The following is a 21,577-nucleotide window of genomic DNA, read 5'->3' as shown; positions in this document are numbered from 1 at the left end:
CATGGCAAGGTGGTTTGCCGTGACATTTCTCCCCACTTTATCCCTTCCCACCTTCCCTCCTCTAGTCCCTCCCCTAGCTCCCCACAATTGACCCTGGTGTGTGATGCTGCCCTCTATTTCTACATGTTCTTATTGTTCAACACCTGCCTATGAGTGAAAACATTCGGTGTTTGATTTTCTGTTCTTGTGTCAGTTTGCAGAGAATGATTTTTATAGAGATAGGGTTTGGTCTCATTATGTTGCTCAGTGTGGTCTCAAACCCCTGAGTTCAAAGAGTCCTCCCACCTCAGCCTCCCAAAATGGTGCAATTATAGGCATAAGCAGTTTTTAAAGGGCACTTACTCCACAGCAAAAAACCCTGCTCTGTTACACATTTATGTATTACTCCTTTGTATTCAGTTTGGAGATCTTTAATATACATAAATTACTGTGGGATGGTTATTATGGCAAAAATTAAGAGCTTGCTAGAAGTTAAGCAGGAGTCAAAAACAAACAAATAACAATAAAGAAGATCCAGACTCATAAATATCTGTGGAAGTAAAATTCAAATGATAAAAGTCACTATCTTAAATCACATTTAGCACATTCATACAGGTTGTGTTTCCATCACTTCTCTTTAGTTGCAAAATATCTTTGATAAAGATTCCACTGTTCTTCATACTCTGTAGGAATATGTGTTTATCTGGTAGTTCAAACAGTCAATAATTAAAACAACTAAAATGTTAAATATATACATATATGGTGAATGTCACTGGCAGAGCCGTAAGCCAGACAAGATCATGGCATCTGAATAACTTAGTTATATTAGAAAACCAAAAAACACACTAAATCAGGCTTGTGATTCCACCTAAGATAATTTACTGACTGGTTTTCTGGCAGTGTCAATTATTATTTTTTAATTTCTCAGAAATTCTAAGATTTTTTTAAAGAAAAGCATTATGGGCCGGGCGCGGTGGCTCAAGCCTGTAATCCCAGCACTTTGGGAGGCCGAGGCGGGTGGATCACGAGGTCGAGAGATCGAGACCATCCTGGTCAACAAGGTGAAACCCCGTCTCTACTAAAAATACAAAAAAGTTAGCTGGGCATGGTGGTGCGTGCCTGTAATCCCAGCTACTTAGGAGGCTGAGGCAGGAGAATTGCCTGAGCCCAGGAGGCGGAGGTTGCGGTGAGCCGAGATCGCACCATTGCACTCCAGCCTGGGTAACGAGAGCGAAACTCCATCTCAAAAAAAAAAAAAAAAAAAAAAAAAGAAAAAAAGAAAAGCATTATGGCCAGTATCTTAACGGCATGATATTTTGGAGCAGTGGTTTTTGAAACTGGGCCAGATCAGCATCAGCTTACTGGAATCTTGTTAGATTTATAAAATCTGGGGCTAACCAAGAGACCTACTACAGCTAGTGCTCGACTTGACCATGATTGGTTCTGACACACCAGTCGTAACATGATTTGGTCATAAATTGAGTAGGCTATATGTACAGTACTGTGAAATGATGTTATAAAAATCTTTAAGTCATATTTTATCATATTTTTCTTTCATTGTTATATATCATAATTTTCTTTGTTCATTTTATGCCATTTGTATCATCTCTACACCACTTTGTTTCTTATTTTTACATTCATCAGGTTTAAGTAAAACACTGCATTACCAGTAAAACTGGTTCAGTATTTGCAAGACATACAAAATTACAAAATACAGGTACATACAAAAATACAAAATACAGGTGTAAAAAATGCCATAGGAAACATTTTCCCAATTGCAAACATATCAAAATATATAAGCATGTACGAAACATTTTATTGGCTGCTCGTGCTTGGCTGCGGATCGTTGATGTCGTCATCTGAGGCAGAAGTTGGGGTTACCAGAGTTGGTTGTTTCATAAACATGGTGAGCTTTGTCTGAATTGTATTTTTCTTTTTTTCTTCATAAATTTCACGATACAGACGAAACACATCATGCGCCATCCATTCAATCCTTGCAAATCGTTCGATGTTTGAGTCCATTGCTTTGAAATGTATAAGAAGTTTATTCAGTAAAGATGAACCGTCTGATAATCCCTTAGTGGTGAACTTTCTCTCTGGCTTCTCCTCTTCTTTCTCTGCTTCTCTTCTTTCTTCTTCTGCCACTCTTTCTTCTTCCAGTTCGATTAGCTCTTCATTTTTAAGTCCATCAACATTGAAAATCTGTTCTAGACACTTTACAAAAGAAGACATACAGGAGGCCAACAAACATATGAAAAAATGCTCATTATCACTGGTCATTAGAGAAAAGCAAATCAAAACCACATTGAGATACCATCTCACACCAGTTAGAATGGTGATCATTAAAAAATCTGGAAACAACAGATGCTGGAGAGGATGTCGAGAAATAGGAGCACTTTTACACTGCTGGTGGGAATGTAAATTAATTCAACCATTGTGGAAGACAGTGTGGCCATTCCTCAAGGATCTAAAAATAGAAATCCCATTTGACCCCGCAATTCCATTAGTGGGTATATATCCAAACGATTATAAGTCATTCTACTATAAGGACACATGCACACGAATGTTCATAGCAGCACTGTTTACAATAGCAAAGACTTGGAACCAACCCAAATGCCCAACGATGATAGACTGGATAGGGAAAATGTGGTACATATACACCATGGAATATTACGCGGCCATCAAAAAAGATGAGTTCACGTCCTTTGTAGGGACATGGATGAACCTGGAAACCATCATTCTCAGAAAACTGACACAAGAGCAGAAAATCAAACACCGCATATTCTGACTAATAGGCGGGTGTTGAACAATGAGAACATATGGACACAGGGAGGGGAGCACTACACACTGGGGTCCATTGGGGGGAAATGGGGGAGGGACGGGGGGATGGGGAGGTGGGAAGAGATAGCATGGGGAGAAATGACAGATACAGGCAAGGGGACGGAAGGCAGAAATCCACACTGCCATGTGTGTACCTATGCAACAATCTTGCATGTTCTTCATATGTACCCCAAAACCTAAAATGCAATTAAAAAAAAAAAAAAGAAAATCTGTTCTGCTAGATATCCCTCATCTGCAATTAATTCATCCAGACTATCAGCAAATTTACGTGCTCCTTCCTCATCCACACTCACTGCTTCTCCAGTCACTCGGACACTATGCATTTGGAATCTTTTGTTGAATCCAGTACTTGCTACAAATTCTTGACTGATATCTTGTTCAGCACGCTCCTTCAGAGTCTGAAATAGACTTCTTGCCTTCATCTGCAGAGTAAAAAGACTTAATGGTGTCCGTTTTCGAATTTGATCTTCCATCCAAATATATAGCAATTTCTTCATTTTGTGGTTGGGCCCGCCTCATTGCTTTGTTACAACTGTTGATCGCATGGGTGTAAAACCTTTCACAGCTTCATGAATTCTTTATCTTTCAAAATTGTCGACACAGTCGAGTGTGATAACTTCGTATCACTTGCGATCACATTCACTTTTTTTCCTCCTTCGTTCTGCTTAATTACCTTCATTTTCGTGTTGAGATCGATGGCCTTTCTTTCCTTCTTGACAGGCTGAGGCGTAGACAAAGTCAATTTCCTCTTGGTAGACATCTTCGGAGGGGTTTGATGAAAACTATCCAAGACACAAAACAGAAATTGCTGTACCGAGTCTGGGATAACAGTTGAAATGGCGCATGTGGAGATGGTAGTGCTGCCAGAAGCTGGTCCGCACTGTTATACGTCCAGCTGGGCAATGTTTGCGCTGCCAGATGCGGAGCTGTTGTGGCTAGCAATTGTGGGTAAAGTCGAATGGTCGTAAGTTGCATAGGTCATAAGTCGATTAGTACCTGTATATAAAAAAATTGCGCATAGACACTAGCAATCTGATTGATTTTATTTTGGAAAAAACTCCACGATTTCCTGTTTTAACCATTTAAAGTATATGCAATAATGAATACAATGTAAAAAATATTTACATTGTTGTGAATGTTTCTTAGCTGCAAGTTTGAAACTAAGTGTTCTTTAAACAACTTTCCTTTCTCCACTGCACCTTTGGCCTAATAACCATCATTTTAATTTGTTTCTATGAATTTGACTACCTCATTAGACGTACACAATATTTATCCTTTTGTGACTGGCTTGTTTCATCTAGTATGCTTGCCTCCTTAATTTTAGAGGAAACGTTTTCAGGCTGTCACCGCCAACTACGATGTTAGATGTGGGCTTTTAAAAATTTCTGGTCAGTCAGTGTGGCTCATGCCTATAATCCCAGCACTTTGGGAGGCCAAGGCAGGTGGATCACCTGAGGTCAGAAGTTTGAGTCCAACTTGGCCAACATGTGAAACCCTATCTCTACCAAAAATACAGCATGGTGGCAGGTGCCTGTATTCCAGCTACTTGGGAGGCTGAGGCAGAAAAATCACTGGGATCATGCCACTTTCCTCCAGCCTGAGTGAAAGAGCAAGACTCCCTCTCAAAATAAATAAATAAATAAAAATAATTGCCCTTACTATGTTGAGGCATCTTCCTTCTTGTTCAAGTTGTGATTTTATAATGAAAAGGTATGGAATATCGTCACATGCTTTTTTCATGTAAATTGAAATGATCGTGTACCTTTTGTCCTTTATTTTTATTAATCTTATTGGTTACGGTGTATAATCCCCCTTTTTTTTCCTTCGTGAGATGGAATTTTTTCTTTTTTGCACAGACTGGAGTGTAATGGCTTGATCTTGGCTCACTCCAACTTCCTCCTCCTAGATTGAAACGATCCTCCTGCCTCAGCCTTTTGAGTTGCTGGGATTACAGACACTTGCCACCACTCCCAGCTAACTTTTGTATTTTCAGTAGAGATAAGGTGTAACCATGTTGGCCAGGCTGGTCTGGAACTCTTCCCATTCTCTGCTGTCCAAAGTGCTAGGATTATGGGCGTAAGCCACCACACCTGACCTATATAATCCCTCAATGTACTGTTAAATTCAACCTGCTGCTATTTTACTGAGAATTTTTGCTTAGATTTTCGTTAGTAATATTGGTATGTGATTTTCTGTCTTTACATTTTTTGTTTTTTTCAATTAATTTTTTGGGGGGCAGAGTATCTTTCTCTGTTGCCCAGGGTGTAGTGCAGTGGTGTAGTTGCAGCTGACTGTAACCTTGAACCCCTGACTTCAAACAGTCTTGCTTTAGCCTTCCAAATAGCTGGGATTGCCATCGGACACCACTATGCCTAAAAAACATTCAAATTTTTTTGTAGAGACATGGTTTCCTAAGTTGCCCAAACTTGTCATGAGTTTCTGGACAAAAAATCCCTGTCTTAACCTCCCAAAATGCTGGGCTTGTAGGTATAAGTCACCATACCTAGCCTTGTGTATGTCTTTATCTGGTTTTGATAGCAGTGTATTACCGGCATCTTCATATGAATTTCAGAGTGCTTCCTACTTTAGGATTAGTGTTAATTCCTTCTTATTTTAAAAAAATTTCATTTTTACGTTAGATTCAGTGGTATGTGTACAGCTTTGCTATAAGAATATTTGTGTAGTGTTGTGGTTTGGGCTTCTATCAGCCACATAATGAAGATAATACCTGATAGGAAGTTTCTCAGCCCTTGCCCGACTCCTTTACCTTGTTTTGGAGATCTCAGTATGTGTTGTTTCCACCTTTATGCTCGTATTTACCCAAGATTTTACTCCCACTTGTGAGAACATGTGACATCTGGTTTTCTGTTTCTGCATTAGTTTCCTTAAGATAATGGCCTTCAATTGCAACCATATTGCTATTAAGGATGTGATTTTATTCTTTTTTTTTTTTTCTTCTTTTTTTAAAATTGCATTTTAGGGTTTGGGGTACATGTGAAGAACATGCAAGATTGTTGTATAGGTATACACATGGCAATGTGATTTGCTGCCTTCCTCCCCATCACTTATATCTGGCATTTCTCCCCATGCTCTCTCTTCCCAACTCTCCGCCCTCCCCCCCCCACCCCCCGCTGTCCAATTTTATTCTTTATTGTGACTGCATAAAATTCTTTTTAAATGTTTGATAGAATTCTCCAGTGAAGCCATCTCATTGTGGGCTATTCTGTTTTTTGTTTGTTTGTTTGTTTGTTTGTTTTGAGATGGAGTTTCGCTCTTGTTACCCAGGCTGGAGTGCAGTGGCGTGATCTCGGCTCACCGCAACCTCCGCCTCCTGGGTTCAGGCAATTCTCCTGCCTCAGCCTCCTGAGCAGCTGGGATTACAGGCACGTGCCAGCACGCCCAGCTAATTTTTTGTATTTTTAGTAGAGACGGGGTTTCACCATGTTGACCAGGATGGTCTCGATCTCTTGACCTCGTGATCTACCCGCCTCGGCCTCCCAAAGTGCTGGGATTACAGGTTTGAGCCACCGCGCCCGGCCCTGTGGGCTATTCTTTGGTCACAGATTGTTTATTTCTGATTCAGTCTTACTAGTTACTGGTTTGTTCAGATTTTCATGTTTTCCCCTTCTTCTTAATTTACTTATGATAGGTTGTGTGTTTCTAAAAAGGTATTTGTTTCTTCTGCTTTTTGTTTTCTGTTTATTTGTTTGTTTTTGTTTTTTGAGACAGATTCTCACTCTGTCACCCAGGCTGGAGTGCAGTGGCACTATCTCTGCTCACTGCAATCTCTGCCTCCCAGACTCTTCTGCACAGATTCTTCTGCCTCAACCTCCCAACTAACAAGGATTACAGGCATGCATCACCATATCTGGGTAATTGTTTGTATTTTTAGTAGAGATGAGATTGCACCTTGTTTACCAGACTGGTTTCAAACTGACCCCAGGTAATCCACCCACTTTGGCCTCCCAAAGTGCTAGGATTACAGTGTAAGCCATCACACCCAGCCCAGTCCTTCTGATGTATTCAATTCCTTGGTGTTCTTTTTATTCATTGTATTCTCTTTATTCCTTTTCATTTCTGTGGCATCATTTGTATTGACTCTTCTTTCATTTCTCACTTCAATTATTTGAGTCTTTTTCTGTTTTAGTTAATGTAGCAAAGTTTGCCAGTGTTACTCATCTTTTCAAAGAGTATATTCAGTTTTGTTGATTTTTTTATTTTTAAACTTATATTTAAATAACATATGATAGCTGTACATATTTTAGAGTACATGTGGTATAGTTTATACATATTTTGGAGTACCTGTGATGTTGTTAGGTAGTTTTAGATTTTTCTTGTTTTTTTGATATATGTATTTACAGCTGTAAATTTAACTCTCTGCAGCTACTTTGATTATATTTCATGTGTGTCTCATATGTCGTGCTTTCATTTTAATGTGTGTCATGGTAATCTCCTTTGTAAGTTCTTTTGACTAGTTGGTTGTGTGGTTTTGTTATTGATATTGACTTTTGTTCTGTTGTCTTGGCTGGCCTCCAACTCCAGGGCTCAAGAGCTCTTCCTTTAAACTCAGCCTCCCACTTACCTGGGACTACAAGTGAGTGTTATAGTGCCAGGCTTTCCATTGGTTAAGAGTGTGTTGATTGGTTTCCACACATTTGTGAATTTTCCAGATTTTCCATTGCTCTTTATTTTCAGTGCATCACGTTGTGCTCAGAAAACACACTTTGTGTAATTTCTCTTTTAAAATTTGTTAAAACTTGTTTTGTGGCCAAACATCAGATCTCTTCTAGAGAATGTTCAATTTGCATTCAGAATAATGTATATTCTGCTGTAGTTGTATGGAATGTTCTCTACATATCTGTTGTATCCAATTGGTGTACAGCATTTTACCAGTCCTTTTTCCTCGTTAATTTTCTATTTGATTTATAAATCCAGTATTGAAAATTAACTAATGATACCTCCATTATTGTCTTTATTTCTTTTTAATTCTATCAGCATTTGTATCATATAGGTAAGAGGTCTGATATTTAGTGCAGATATTTTCTTTTAACTTATGTTAAGCTCATATGCACATTTGTTACATAGGTAGACTAATTTCACAGGGGTTTGTTGTCCAGATTATTTGATCATGTAGGCATTAAGCCTAGTACCCATTAGTTGTTTTTCCTGATCCTTTCCTTTCTCCCATTCTCTATCCTCTGGTAGGCCCCAGTGTCTATTGTTCTCCTCTATGTGTTCATATGTTCTCATCACTTAGCTCCCACTTGTAAGTGAAAACATGCAGTACTTGGTTTTCTGTTCCTGTATTAGTTAGTGAAGTATGATGGCCTCCATCTCCATCCATGATCCTGCCAAGGACATGATCTTGTTTTTTTGTTTTGTTTTGTTTACGGTTGCATAGTATTCCATGGTGTGTATGTACCACATTTTCTTTTTTCAGTCTACTATTGATGAACACTTAGGTCGATTACATATGTTGGCTATTGTGGAAAATGCTGCAGTGAACACACGCATGCATGTGTCTTTATGATAGAATGATTTATATTCTTTAGGGCAGGTGTCCCCAAACTATGGCCTGCGGGCCGCATGTGGCCCCCTGAGGCCATTTATCTGGCCCCCCCACCCCACTTCAGTAAGGGGCACCTCTTTCATTGGTGGTCAGTGAAAGGAACACAGTATGTGGCAGACTGCCAATGGTCTGAGGGACAGTGAACTGGCCCCCTGTGTAAAAAGCTTGAGGATGCCTGCTTTAGAGTATATACCCAGAAATGAGACTGCTGGGTCAAATGGTAGTACTGCTCCTGGTTTCTTGAGGAATCACCACACTGCTTTCCATAATGGCTGACTTGATTTACACTCATACCAATGGTGGATAGGCTTGTCATTTTCCCCACAACATTGGCAACATCTGTTGACTTCTTAATAATAGCCATTCTGACTGGTGTGACTGGTATCTCACTGTGGTTTTGATTTGCATTTCTGTAATGATTAGCAATTTTTAGCTTTTTCTCATATGTTTCTTGGCTGCATGTATGTCTTCTTTTGAAAAATATCTGTTCATGTTTTTTCACCTACTTTTTAATAGGGTTGTTTGGAGTATTTTTCTTGTTTTAAGTTCTTTACAGATGCTGTATTACACCTTTGGCAGAAACATAGTTTGCAAAATTTTTCTCCCATTCCATAGATTGTCTGTTTAGTTTACTAACTTGATAGTTTCTTTTTCTATGAAGAAAGTGTTTAATTAGATCCCACTTGTCAATTTTTGCTTTTGCTGCAATTGCTTTTGGTGTCTTTGTCACAAAATCTTTGCCCATTCCTATGCTCAAAATGGTATTGCCTAGGCTATCTTCCAGGGTTTTTATAGTTTTGGATTTTATATGTAAGCCTTTAATTCATCTTGGAATGAGTTTTGTATATGGTTTAAAGGAGGGATTTCTGTCTTCTGCATGTGGCTAATCAATTATCACAGAACCATTTACTGAATACGGAGTACTTTTCCCATCCTTTATTTTTGCCAGCTTTGTTGAAGATCAGATAGTTGTAGGTGTGTGGCCTTATTTCTGGGATATCTGTTTTGTTTTATTGATCTATGTGTCTGATTTTGTATAAGTACCATGCTGTTTTTAATTACTGTAGCCCTGTAGTATAGTTTGAGGTCAGGTAATGTGATGTTTTCAGCTTTGTCTTTTTTCTTAGGATTGCTTTGGGTATTCAGGCTCTCTTGTGGTTTCATATGAATTAATTTTTTTTTTCAAATCTGTGAAAAATGTCAATAGCATTGAATGTATAAATTCCTTTGGACATTATGGCCATTTTAACAATATTCATCCTTATCAATTCAGCATGGAATATTCCTCCATTTTTGTCATCTCTGATTTCCTTGAGCACTGGTTTGTAGTTCTCCCTGTAGAAATTTTTCACTTCCATGGTTAGCTGTATTCCTACGTATTTGATTCTTTTCATGGCAATGGTGAATGGAATTATGTTCCTGATTTGGATGTCAGCTTGATTGCTATTGGTGTGCAGGAATGCTAGCAGTTTCTGTACATTGACCAGTTATCTTAAGATTTTGCTGAAATTCTTTTTTCTAGATGTAGGATTATGTTGCCTGCAAACAGGGATAGTTTGACTTATTCTCTTCCTATTTGAATTCCTTTTATTTATTTCTCTTGCCTGATTGCTGTGGCTAGAACTTCCAGTACTATGTTGAATAAGAGTAATGAGAGTGAGCCTCCTTGTCTTGTGCCAGTTTTATTGAAAGCCTTTTCTGCATCTTTTGAGATGATCTTGTAGTTTTTTTCTTTAGGTCTATTTATGTAATAAATCACATATTTCAATTTGTGTATGTTGAACCAAACTCACATCCCAGGGGATAAACCCTACTTGATTGTGATTATTAATTCGCCTTTTTTTTTTTTTTTTTTTTAATCTACTGCTGGATTCAGACTGTCAGTATTTTATTAAGGATTTTTGCATGGATGTTCATCAGGGATATTGTTCTGACATTTTTTGTTGTTGTTGGTTGTGTCTCTGCCAGGCTTTGGTATCAGGATGATTATGGCCTCATTGCTTGGGCCAGGGAGGATTCCATCCTCCTCAGTATTTTGGGATAATTTCAGCAGGAATGGTACCAGCTCTTCTTTCATACATCCGCTAGAATTCGACTTTGAATCCATCTCATCCTGGGCTTTTTTTTATTGGTAGGCTATATATTACTGATTCAATTTTGAAAATGTTAAATATTTTCTTGTTGAATTGACCCTTTTATTATCATATAACAGTCTTTGCCTCTTTGAATAATTTTTTATATGAAGTCTATTTTGTGTGTTACTGTAGTCATTCCTGCTCTTTTAGGTTGCCATTACCTGAATTATCTTTTTTTTTATCATTTTTCCTGCAGACCTGTATGTCATTAGATCTAAGTAGACCATATATATTTAGATTCTGTTTTATTTTGTTCTTTTATATCCAGTCAATTTATATTCTCCAACATTATTTTCTTTATTTTTCTTTCTTTCTTTTTTTTTCAGATAGAATCTTGCCCTCTCACCCAGGCGGGAGTGCAAGCATGATCTCAGCTCACTGCAATCTCCTGCTCCTGGGTTCAAGTTATTCTTGTGCCTCAGCCTTCTGTGGGGCAGGGATTACAGGAACTTGCCACCAATCCCAGCTAATTTTTATATTCTCAGTAGAGACAGGATTTTGCTATGTTAACCTCAAACGATTCATCTGCCTTGGCCGTCCAAAGTGCTGAGATTGCAGGCCTGAGCCCCTGCACCCAGACATTCCAATGCTATTTTTAGACTTAAATCCATTTACATTTAAATTAAATTGTAATAGAGAAGGGATTTACTATTGCTAATTTGTTAAATATTTTCTATTTAGCGTTTATGGCCCTGCTTATGGCTTAGTGTCTTCCTTTGAGTTTAGGTGTTTTGTGTGTGTGTGTGTGTGTGTGTGTGTGTGTGTGTGTGTGTGTGTGTTTGGTGGTGATTCCCTCTCATTTCTTTTGTGTATATTCTGAATATATTATCTTTGCAATATTGTCATTGCAATTAAATATCTTAAACTTTATAACAATCTAATCACATAAAATCTATGCCTCCTTGCTGTAACTTCCTCATTTGGTTATTTACGTTTACTCATTAGCATAAATTTATAGTTACTTTTTCTTTTGTTATTTAAGTTCTGTGCAAGAATTAAAAGTGAATCAATGCACTGAAGTTACAACAAACCAGATCACTATGTTTTTCCATGTATTTACCTTTACTGGCATCTTTATATTTTCTTATTAGGGTTTCATGTTGCTAGTGTACTTTTTTTTCATATTAGGAATTTTTTTTTAGCAATTATTGAAGAGCAGGTTTTACGATACTGAATACCTGAAGTTTTATGTGAGAGACTTTTATTTTTTACTCCTTTTTTTGTTTGTTTTTGAGATGGAGTCTCACTCTGTTGCTTAGGCTGGAGTACAATGGCACAATCTTTAATCACTGCAACTTCTGCCTCCCAGGTGCAAGCAATTCTCCTGCCTCAGCCTCCAGAGTAGCTGGGATTACAGGAGCAAGCCACCATACCCAGCTAGTATTTGTATTTTTAGTAGATTTGTAAATTATTGATTCAATTTCCTTTCTAATGATTTGGTTTGTTCATTTTTTATTTCTTCATGATCATCTTTGATAGGTTTTATGTTTCTTTGAATTTATTCATTTCTTCTAAGTTACGTCATTGTTCGGTATAAAGTTTGTTGTTTGTAGTTTTTAATCTTTATATCTTTGTGGTATGAGCCATAATGTACCCTCTCTTATTTCTGATTTTATTTATTTGAGTCTTCTCTAGTTTTTTCTTGAAGATTAATTTTGTTTATTTTTCAATGAGTTAAATCTTAAGTTTTGTGAATCTTTTAAAATGTTTTTAGTCCTATTTTCTGACCTTTCTGCTCTTCTTTCTGCGAACTTGGGGCCTAGATTTTTCTTACTTTTCTAGTTTCTTGAGGTATAGCAGTAGGTTCTTACTTGTATCTTCCTTCTTTTATGATGTAGGTTAATTCTTCCTTACGCATGATCTTGCAATTCTACTTTTGTGTGTTTATCCACAGAAATTGAAATCAGAAGAGTTATCTGCACTTCCATGTTCACTGCAGTAATTATACACAATAGCGAAGATATAAAATCAACTTACATGTTCATTAACAAAGGAATATAGACAATGTGGTATATCTATGAAAGGAAATAATATTAAGCCTTTAACAAAAGGAACTTCCAACATTTGTGGCAGCATAAATGAACCTACCAGCCATTATATTAAGAGAAATAAGGTTGGCACAGAAAGACAAATATTGTGTATATTCACTTACATGTGGAAATATTAAAAATTGAACTTATCAAGGCAGAACAGAATGGGTTTGGGGTAGGTACATATAGGCAATGGGCAAACATTGGTTAAAGGGTACAAAGTATTACTCAGATAAGAGGAATACATTTTAGCAATATATTTTAGAGCATGACAACTATAGTTAATAATGTATACTTTAAAATTGCTAAAAGAGTAGATTTTAAATGTTCTCATCATTAAAAAAAAGTATGTGAGGTGATTGATTTGTTAATAAGCTTGATTTAATTTTTCCACAATAAACACATGTATGAAAACATCACATTGTACCCCATAAATATATGTATTTATAATTGGTCAAGTAAGAAAAATTTTAGAAATTACACTTAGAAATTAGTAAAATGTTAGGTTTTTGTTTCCCACAATAAAAACTCCTACAAAGAATTTAATTTTTAAAAAATTATTGAGTAAGTGAAAACTCTTCTCGATTGGGCTAGAAGGGTGGAATTATTCCTATGAAGTATTTTCAGTTCCAGTAATCTTTTAATCCTGCCACCCAGCATTCTGTAGAGGTTGTTTAAACAGGGTTCAGTACAGTGAAATAGTAAGGTGGTCATGGATAGTTATAGTATGATGGGAGAAAATAATCCTACGTGTACACACTTAGCCATATTAGCTGCCTTTTTTTTTTTCCTGGGTTTATTATTTTTTTCTTACTCTTTTTTGTTTTTCTAATTAGCACCAGGCTTTTGATCACTTTGGCATATTAGATTTGTGGATAGTATTCATTGAAAATGGCTTCTCCTATGGAATAAAGGTATAAACATTAATACTTTTGAATGTATTGTTTTACAAATATGAGAATTGAGCCTGCCAGTTAACACATAGTTAATGGTTGATATTGTAGTAAAGTCGCATTCTTTATTGTCCAGTTTAGGACCTTATTGCTAATTATTTCTATCTGAGACTTAGCAAATTAGGATGGCAATATTACATCTGTACACAGTGAAATGTTACATATGTACACTGTGAAAGTTGTCGAATAAAAATGGAATCCCTAATGTTAAAAAAAAAAAAAATCCTGAGAAATGGAGCCAGGAAAGGCCAGGAATACAGCGTTCTCAAACTTGTATGCCTGATAGCAAAGAAGACTCTACAAAAACTATAACCTTGCACAAAGGCCATCACAAACTAATAGTCCATTTAAATGGTCTTATTTAAACTAACTTCAAGCCTGTTTAAACTAGTCTGCAGAATCCTGGGTGCCAGGATTTAAAGGTTACTGGGATAACCGATTGCTAATATCACTATCAGTCTGTTCTTACATTGCTCTAAAGAAATGCTTGAAATTGAGTGACTTATAAGGAAAAGATATTTAATTGGCTCATGGTTCTTCAGGGTGTACAGGAAGCATGGGAGCATGTGCTTCTGGGGAGCTCTCAGGGAGCTAACTCATGGCAGAAGGCAAAGCAGATGAAAGTGTCTCGCATGGTTAGAGCAGGACCGAGAGAGACAGGGGGATGTGCCACACACTTTAAACAACCAGATCTCAAAAGAGCTTACTATCACAATAACAGCAACAAAGGGGAATGGTGAGCAACTGTCCCCATGATCCAATTACCCCTAACCAGATGCCCCATTCAACACTGAAGATTACAATTCAGTGTAAGATTTAGGTGGGAACACAGATCACAACCATAACACAAACGTATTAAAAAAAAAAATTCGACAAGATATCTGTCCAGCAACTCAACATCAGACTGGGATTATGTTTGCTGCTTTTTCACTTTCCCACACACCTGTGTTATTGATCTTTGTAGCCAGGGATAGTTATTTCAAAATAATTACATAATCATCCTTATTTATTGCTTTAAAACTGTTTTGTCTTCCTTTACAGCCCTGAACGTGCACCTAGTTTACTATAGCTTGCGCGTTCCTTGTAATGTTCCTTTTCCAAATATACACATTTTCTTTTAAAGAGTCTCTCTGTTTTTTAGGTTTACAATACAATATGTTGCATTTTAGATCACTAGTAAATAGTACACAGGAATTTTGTAAAAAAAGAACAATTGAATCTGAATTCCTGGTCTCAAGTGATCCATCTGCCTCAGCCTGCAAAATTGCTGGGATTATAGTATGACCACTATGTCAGAGGTGCCCATCTAAATCACAGCTATTTAACAGTGTACTGGAAATGCATGTCAGGTCAGGTGAGGAAAAAGAACAGGCATTCAAATTGGAAAAGATTAATGAAATCATCTTAATTTGCTAATGACAGCCTGACCAACATGGTGAAACACTATCTCTACTAAAAAAACACAATAATTAGCTGGGAATGGTGGTGTGCAGCTATAATCCCAGCTACTCAGGGCAGGAGAGAGAAGAATTGTTTGAACTTGAGAGATGGAGGTTTCACTGAGCCAAGATCGCACCACTGCACTTCTGCCTAACTGACAAGAGCAAGACTCTGCCTCAAAATAAAATAAATAAATAAATACATACATACATAAATAATTTGCTAATGACATGACCTTTATGTCGAAAACATAAACATTACACAGATACACAAACTGTTAGACATTCAGTACATACAAATAAGTCATGCTCTCATGTATTGGCACTGAATAATCTGAAAAATAAATTAAGAAAATAATTCCATTTAAAATAGAATCTAAAAGAATAAAACACTTAAGAGTACCATTTGTTCGTTTGTTTGTTTGCTTGTTTGTGACAGAGTTTCACTCTTGTTGCTCAGGCTGGAGTGTAATGGTGCGATCTCGCCTCACTGAAACCTCTGCCTCCCAGGTCTAAGCAATTCTCTGTGTCAGCCTCCCAAGTAGCTGGGATTACAGTCATGTGCCACCACATCTGGCTAAATTTTGTATTTTTAGTAGAGACAGGGTTTTTCCATGTGGATCAGGCTGGTCTCGAACTCCTGACCTGTGGTGATACACTGTCTCTGCCTCACAAAGTGCTGGGATTATAGGCATGAGGTACCATGCCCAGCCCCAGAATATCTTTAACTAAGGAGGTAAAAGACCCGTAAACTAACTGTGGCAACAGTATCTTGTACTTGACAGCAAAAGCACAAGTGGCAAAATAAAAAATATTTAAATTGAAAAAAAGTGAAACTTCTGAGTACCTAAAGACACTAACAACAGGCTGTATAAATAACTATGACAACTCAACAGGAAAACCCAATTAAAATAGGCTCAGGGCTTGAATGGACATTTCTCTCTAAAGAAGATACACAATCAATAAGCACATAAAAAGATTCTCAATATTATTGTCCATTACAGAAATGCAAATTAAAACTACAATGAGGTAGCATTTCATACAAATTAATACTTATTTTTAAGAGAAAATAAGTGTTGGTAAGAATATGGAGGAAATGGACATTATGTGTTGCTAATGAAAATACAAAATGGTGCAGCTGATGTGGTTAATGACTCTGAAATTCCAATATTACATATATACTCAAAATAATTGAAAACCTCGCTTATAGGTATTTGAAGGTAAATATTTATGGCAACACTATGCAGAACTGCAAAAGGTGGAAACAATCTCTTAATCGAACTGTGAAGTGTTTCCACCTACTTGTTTAGTAAGCATAGAGTTTCCATTTTACAAGATAAAGTTCTAGAGACAGGTTACATGAACATTGTGAAGGTATTTAAAAGTATTGAATTGTACACTTAATGATTAACGTGGAAAATTTTATGTTACATGCTCTTCATTGTAATAATAATTTTAAAAGGCCCATTTTTCTTTCTAAATAGACTATGAAAAATATCATCCAGTGGAATTACATATTTTAAGAGAACTCTGCTGCTATGATAATATACTGTTACTTTGTCTTTGTTTCCTTGTACTGGCTGTTAGCTTTGAGACTGAGTTTTGCACTCCCTCTAACAGAATTAGTAGCAGCAACTTTTTAGTGTTAGCTGGATACTCATGTTTAGCCTCTCTTAGTGTTTCCAAGCTGTATACGTTCACAGATTAGATTCATCCACTCTGCTTCTATCACTATTCCTCTGGACTCTTCTACTGTGAAGCTAAAGCTTACTGTTTCTTGCTGACAATCAAGGTAACACAACCCTGTTGACTGAAGGCATGTCCTAGTTATAAACTTTTATTATCAGAGTATCCAACTGTTAAAAAAAACCCTAAAAATCCAACACAAACCAGGAGGAGTTGGGTTTACTAGCCAGCTTGCCCCATTATATCCAAGTATTTGTTGTAATATGCTAGGAATTAAAAAAAAAATTTTATAAAAATTTCTGCCTCTACTTGACCTGATATACATTGATCCCAATTTTTCTCGGTAACATGGCTTTTCTCTAATTTGCCACTTACTAGGGTAGGCAGATAGTGGCATTTGGTCACTTAGTTTCACTTCTCAGAATCTAAAACTCCTATGTTTCAGGAATTCCTCAAGTAGCAGAGTGTATCCCCTTTCATTGTAGAATATCAACATTCTAGCTTCCCTTACAGTAGGCGTGATAGTACCTACCCTGGCTCTGGCAATTAGTGCTTATATATACTGTAAGCTGAATTGGAAATAAAGGATACAGTAAAATTTTTACAAGACGTGCTGGTGAGGTTGGAGATAGCCAGCAGACCTACCAAAATTAGAGGGAGCAGCATGTCCAAATGTTCTAGGGACAGCATCAGAACTCAAAGTCTTACATTGTGAGTCTATAGTGGGAGCAGGGACTAGTGTCCTCATGGAATTATAATTCTACAATTATTCTGGACATTGTTTCTGGTTAATTGACTTCTACTCTTCATTCCCTGATACTTTCCAAAGCTTATATTTCATTACAGCCACTCTGCTAAATGAAATAGAGTTTGTTTTTGTTATTTAGAAATATTTCCATTATATGTTCTTGACTAAGATATGATGGCCTCTGTATGAAACCATGTGACATGCAGAAACTGGGTAATTTAAGATTAATACATGGACTATTTACAAAGCAAGCAGATTTGTGGGAAACTAATGAGATACAAGGCAACACAAAATGTTAGCAACATTGGAGAATGCTGATCAGTTCAGACTAGTGTGGAAGTGTTGTGAGACTATTTTTTTTTTCATGTCTCAGCATTCCCACATGGTCCACCAACAATGCACCTCAAGAGCTAGAGACTAAAGATAGGAAACATCACTCTCACCCTAGGAGAATTTCAAATCCTAAAGCCTCCCCCTTTTCCTCAGGAGATACTGGCTTACCTTCCAGGTTTACCAACCTGGAGGCCCTTTCCACCCAACACTTAAGGTGTTTAGCTAGCATTTGATTGAATGAGTTATCTCACTGCAGAGGATGATGGGAAGATCATTAGCAACTTCAATAAAAGGTCGGTCTCCTAACTCATAGTTTCTCTCCTGTAATTCAACCCACCACAAGCCAGGTGAATACCTGGAACCTCAGTATGAGATGAGCGAAACAGCTCACTCAGGCTGCTGCTTTTTGCTGTGAATCATAAACAATATTTTTCTTTGACCAGGGCTCTAGTCTCTTTTGTCAGGATATTAAGATAATCATCTTATTAGCTGTCAGGAGGACAAATATCGCAGGTCCTCCACAGTTCCTGACTTCTAAGGATAAGCATAGCCAAGGAAGAGAACTTTAGTGATAGAAGCTAAACTTTCTTCACAAGAGAGGAGCCAAGGTGATGAACACCACCTGCATTTTATAAACCTAATTGGTCCATGGGCAGGCATGGAAAAAGTACTGTTAAGTTTTCACTAAGGGCCAAGGACTTCACCTGGAACTGACAACCAGGGTCCCAGGCTTCAGGCTCCAGTTGGCTTGAAGCAGGGCCTCTCTTAAGTCCATCTGCCTGCTGTCACCATCAACTTGCCATCCGTGGTACCCAGTATAATTATCCAAAGAATGCCTCCTGCAGGCCTGTTGCAAACCACCCTCAGCACTTCCTCTGCCCTACTCCTGTGCTTATGGGCACCCAAAGTCTGGAAGGGACTGAGACAGCAGGGTGCTGGCATGTCAGCACCTCCCTGAGCATGTGCACACTCTTGGCTGGGTTGCGACAGCACCTTGGCTTAGCCACAACATTGCTGCACACTGGAGTGGGCACCGGGAGTGGGGAGAGGCCAGGCAGCAGGACCAGGCACTTTCAAGCCTACAGAGACAAGGGAGCTTCCTGGGCCCCCACGAGCATAGGGAAATCTGAGTCTGCAGTCACTGATGGGTAGCTGCAGCTAAGCATGGAGTTACTGCCCCATCAACTTGGAAAGGGATGTCTCCCACCCATTCCCAGCTCGTAGCTCCATGGAGCATACAGCCCTGGGCCATGTGTCCCCTGCTGCAGTTGGCATCCCCACAGTGGCTACTCCAAACAGGTTACAACAATCACTATGAGTTAGAATGCTCTTGGATAACTTCACTGGGCATGGGTGCATGTCTACAATCTGCTTTGGCAGGCCAAGGCAAGAGGATTGTTTGAGGCCAGGTGTTTGAAACCAGCCTGTGCAACATATAATATTAATACCCTGACTCTATATATACACTCACACATGCACGCACGTTTGCACGTTTTGTGTTGCAAAACACAAACGTGCAAAATGGAAGCGCGCACGCGCGCGCGCGCACACACACACACACACACACACAAAATGGAAGACATAACAGACCAAACAATAAGAAAATTTTTAGCAGGAACTCCAGATGTAGTTATTTTCAAGGTTAGTCACATATTTGGTATTGTTTGAATCAACATGCAAGACATCTATAGCAGTTCCATGTGTGTCATCCAAATTTTTCAATTGAGAGAAAAAAGATAACATTTCCTATGGCTTTGTCTTAAAGAAGAAGAAACTTTTCCACAAAGGCCTTTTGTAAGACTCCTCATCATGTATCAGTGGCTAGCACTGGACCACAGTGCTTTTCCTGGAAACACTGTTAACATAACTAACCATTACCAATGAGATAATAACATTAAGCATAACTAGGTTGACTCCCGTAACAAGAGACGGAGTAAGCTTTACCTTTTTAAAAAAAAGCAAAACAAAATATACACATGATATGCAGTGAAGGGGTGGGTAGTTCAACAAATTTAAAGCATCTTTGGTACAAAGAGTAAGTATGTGTTGGGTAGGCAATCACTCTCCTTCACTACAGAGATTACTACTCTAAAAGAGTGATAAAATATTGTAATGAAGAAGGTTTGATTACTTTTTTGTCTTTAAATTAAGTATAGGTGTTAAAGTTTTAAGGGTAATCATTACAGGAATAGAAAGACAGTACAAAATGTCCAAACAAGTAGAAGGGGAATATGGGCCAAAAAGACTCAAAACAAAATAAACAAGCCTTCAAAACAAATTAAATATCTGTCAGTAAAGCTGTCATAAAAGAAGTGGAGAAATAGCATGATGAAAATATGAAATAAAATATATAACATAGTCAAATATATTAGTAATTGCAATGACTCTACCTATTAAAGGCCAAAAAATTACAAACTTAGTTAAAATTATAAACTTCAGCTATACAATGTTGACAAGAAAAATATATGAATTAATAATATGAAAAAGCAGAAAGTAAAATCACAGAAAATATACAGCAGAAATATATAGTGCAGCTGCTGCCAAAAATTTTTGAATAAAATACTTTAATGCAAAATAAATATTACATAATGACTGAACAACTTGCAATGTCATAAGTGGTAGCATGCTTACATATATAGCTATACTTTGCTTTGTCATAGAAAATGTTTTAACAATGGTTTCAAACAGGTACAAGCAAAATGCTTTATTCTTTTTAATAACTTCACAAAATAGCATTGTGTGGAGTTAACTTATTAATTAACCAATATATTATTAACAAATATTTAGGTTAGTTTCACTCTTTGCTACTACAAATAGTGCTCCATAAGTATGTTTGTACACAGGTATTACTTCTGGACATACATATGGAAATTAGTCTGCAAAATAAATTTCTAGTAGTAGAATTACTAGGTCAGAGAGTAGACCAAATAGATAGTTAAATATTTCTTTAAAAATTTAGCAGTTACCCCAAGTTATATTCAGATCAACAATGTAAAAAAGTGGTTTTTTTTTAAGAAAGCATTTTTATCTTTTAAAAAGTCACTGACTTTTATTTATACCTGATGTTTATAATTTTATTTATTATATTTTTTGCCAATCTCATTGATGGACAAGGGTAACTTTAGAGTTTAGTCTCTATTTTTGTTGTTTTGAAGTCTGTTTCACATGTTTGTGAACCGTTTGGACTGGGTGCAATGGTTCATGCCTATAATCTCAGTACCTTGGGAGACTGCATTGGGAGGATCACTTAAGTTCACAAGTTAGAGACAAGCCTGGGCAACACAGGGTGACCCTGTCTCGAAAAAAAAAAAAAAATTAAAAAAATTAAACAAAATTAGCCAAGTGAGACAACATATGCCTATGAGAGCTAAGAGGGGAGGATCATTTGAACCCAGAACCTGGGTCACAAAAAAAAAAGCCATATGTATTTTCTAGTTCACTTTACTAATATATGATTGTGATTTTCTAATTGGTTTGTTGACAGTCTTTATATGTAAATTAATCTTTTCATGTTATATTCATTGTCATTAATTCTCTGTAGTTTATCATTTGAATTTTGTTGTTATTTACACAGATATTTTATTTGTTATAACAATATTAGTACTTTAACCCCTGAGAGATATTTTTATTTTTGAGTAATTATATATATCATTTATTTCTTTTAGGGCTTCTGGAAACAACACACATAGAGCAGTCATAAACAATATCTTTTACCAATTAGAAAAGAATATTTTGCAGTTTATTTTAAGATGCCAGTATTACTATAAATCTCAAAGCAAATGAGAAAGTATGTGGTTTGAGATTCATAAGAATATGAACACACACACACACACACACACACACACACACACTTTTTTTTTTTCT

The sequence above is a fragment of the Saimiri boliviensis genome, chromosome Y (genome assembly GCF_048565385.1).
Source record: "Saimiri boliviensis isolate mSaiBol1 chromosome Y, mSaiBol1.pri, whole genome shotgun sequence".
Taxonomy (NCBI): Eukaryota; Metazoa; Chordata; class Mammalia; order Primates; family Cebidae; genus Saimiri; species Saimiri boliviensis.
This window is presented reverse-complemented; position numbering follows the sequence as displayed.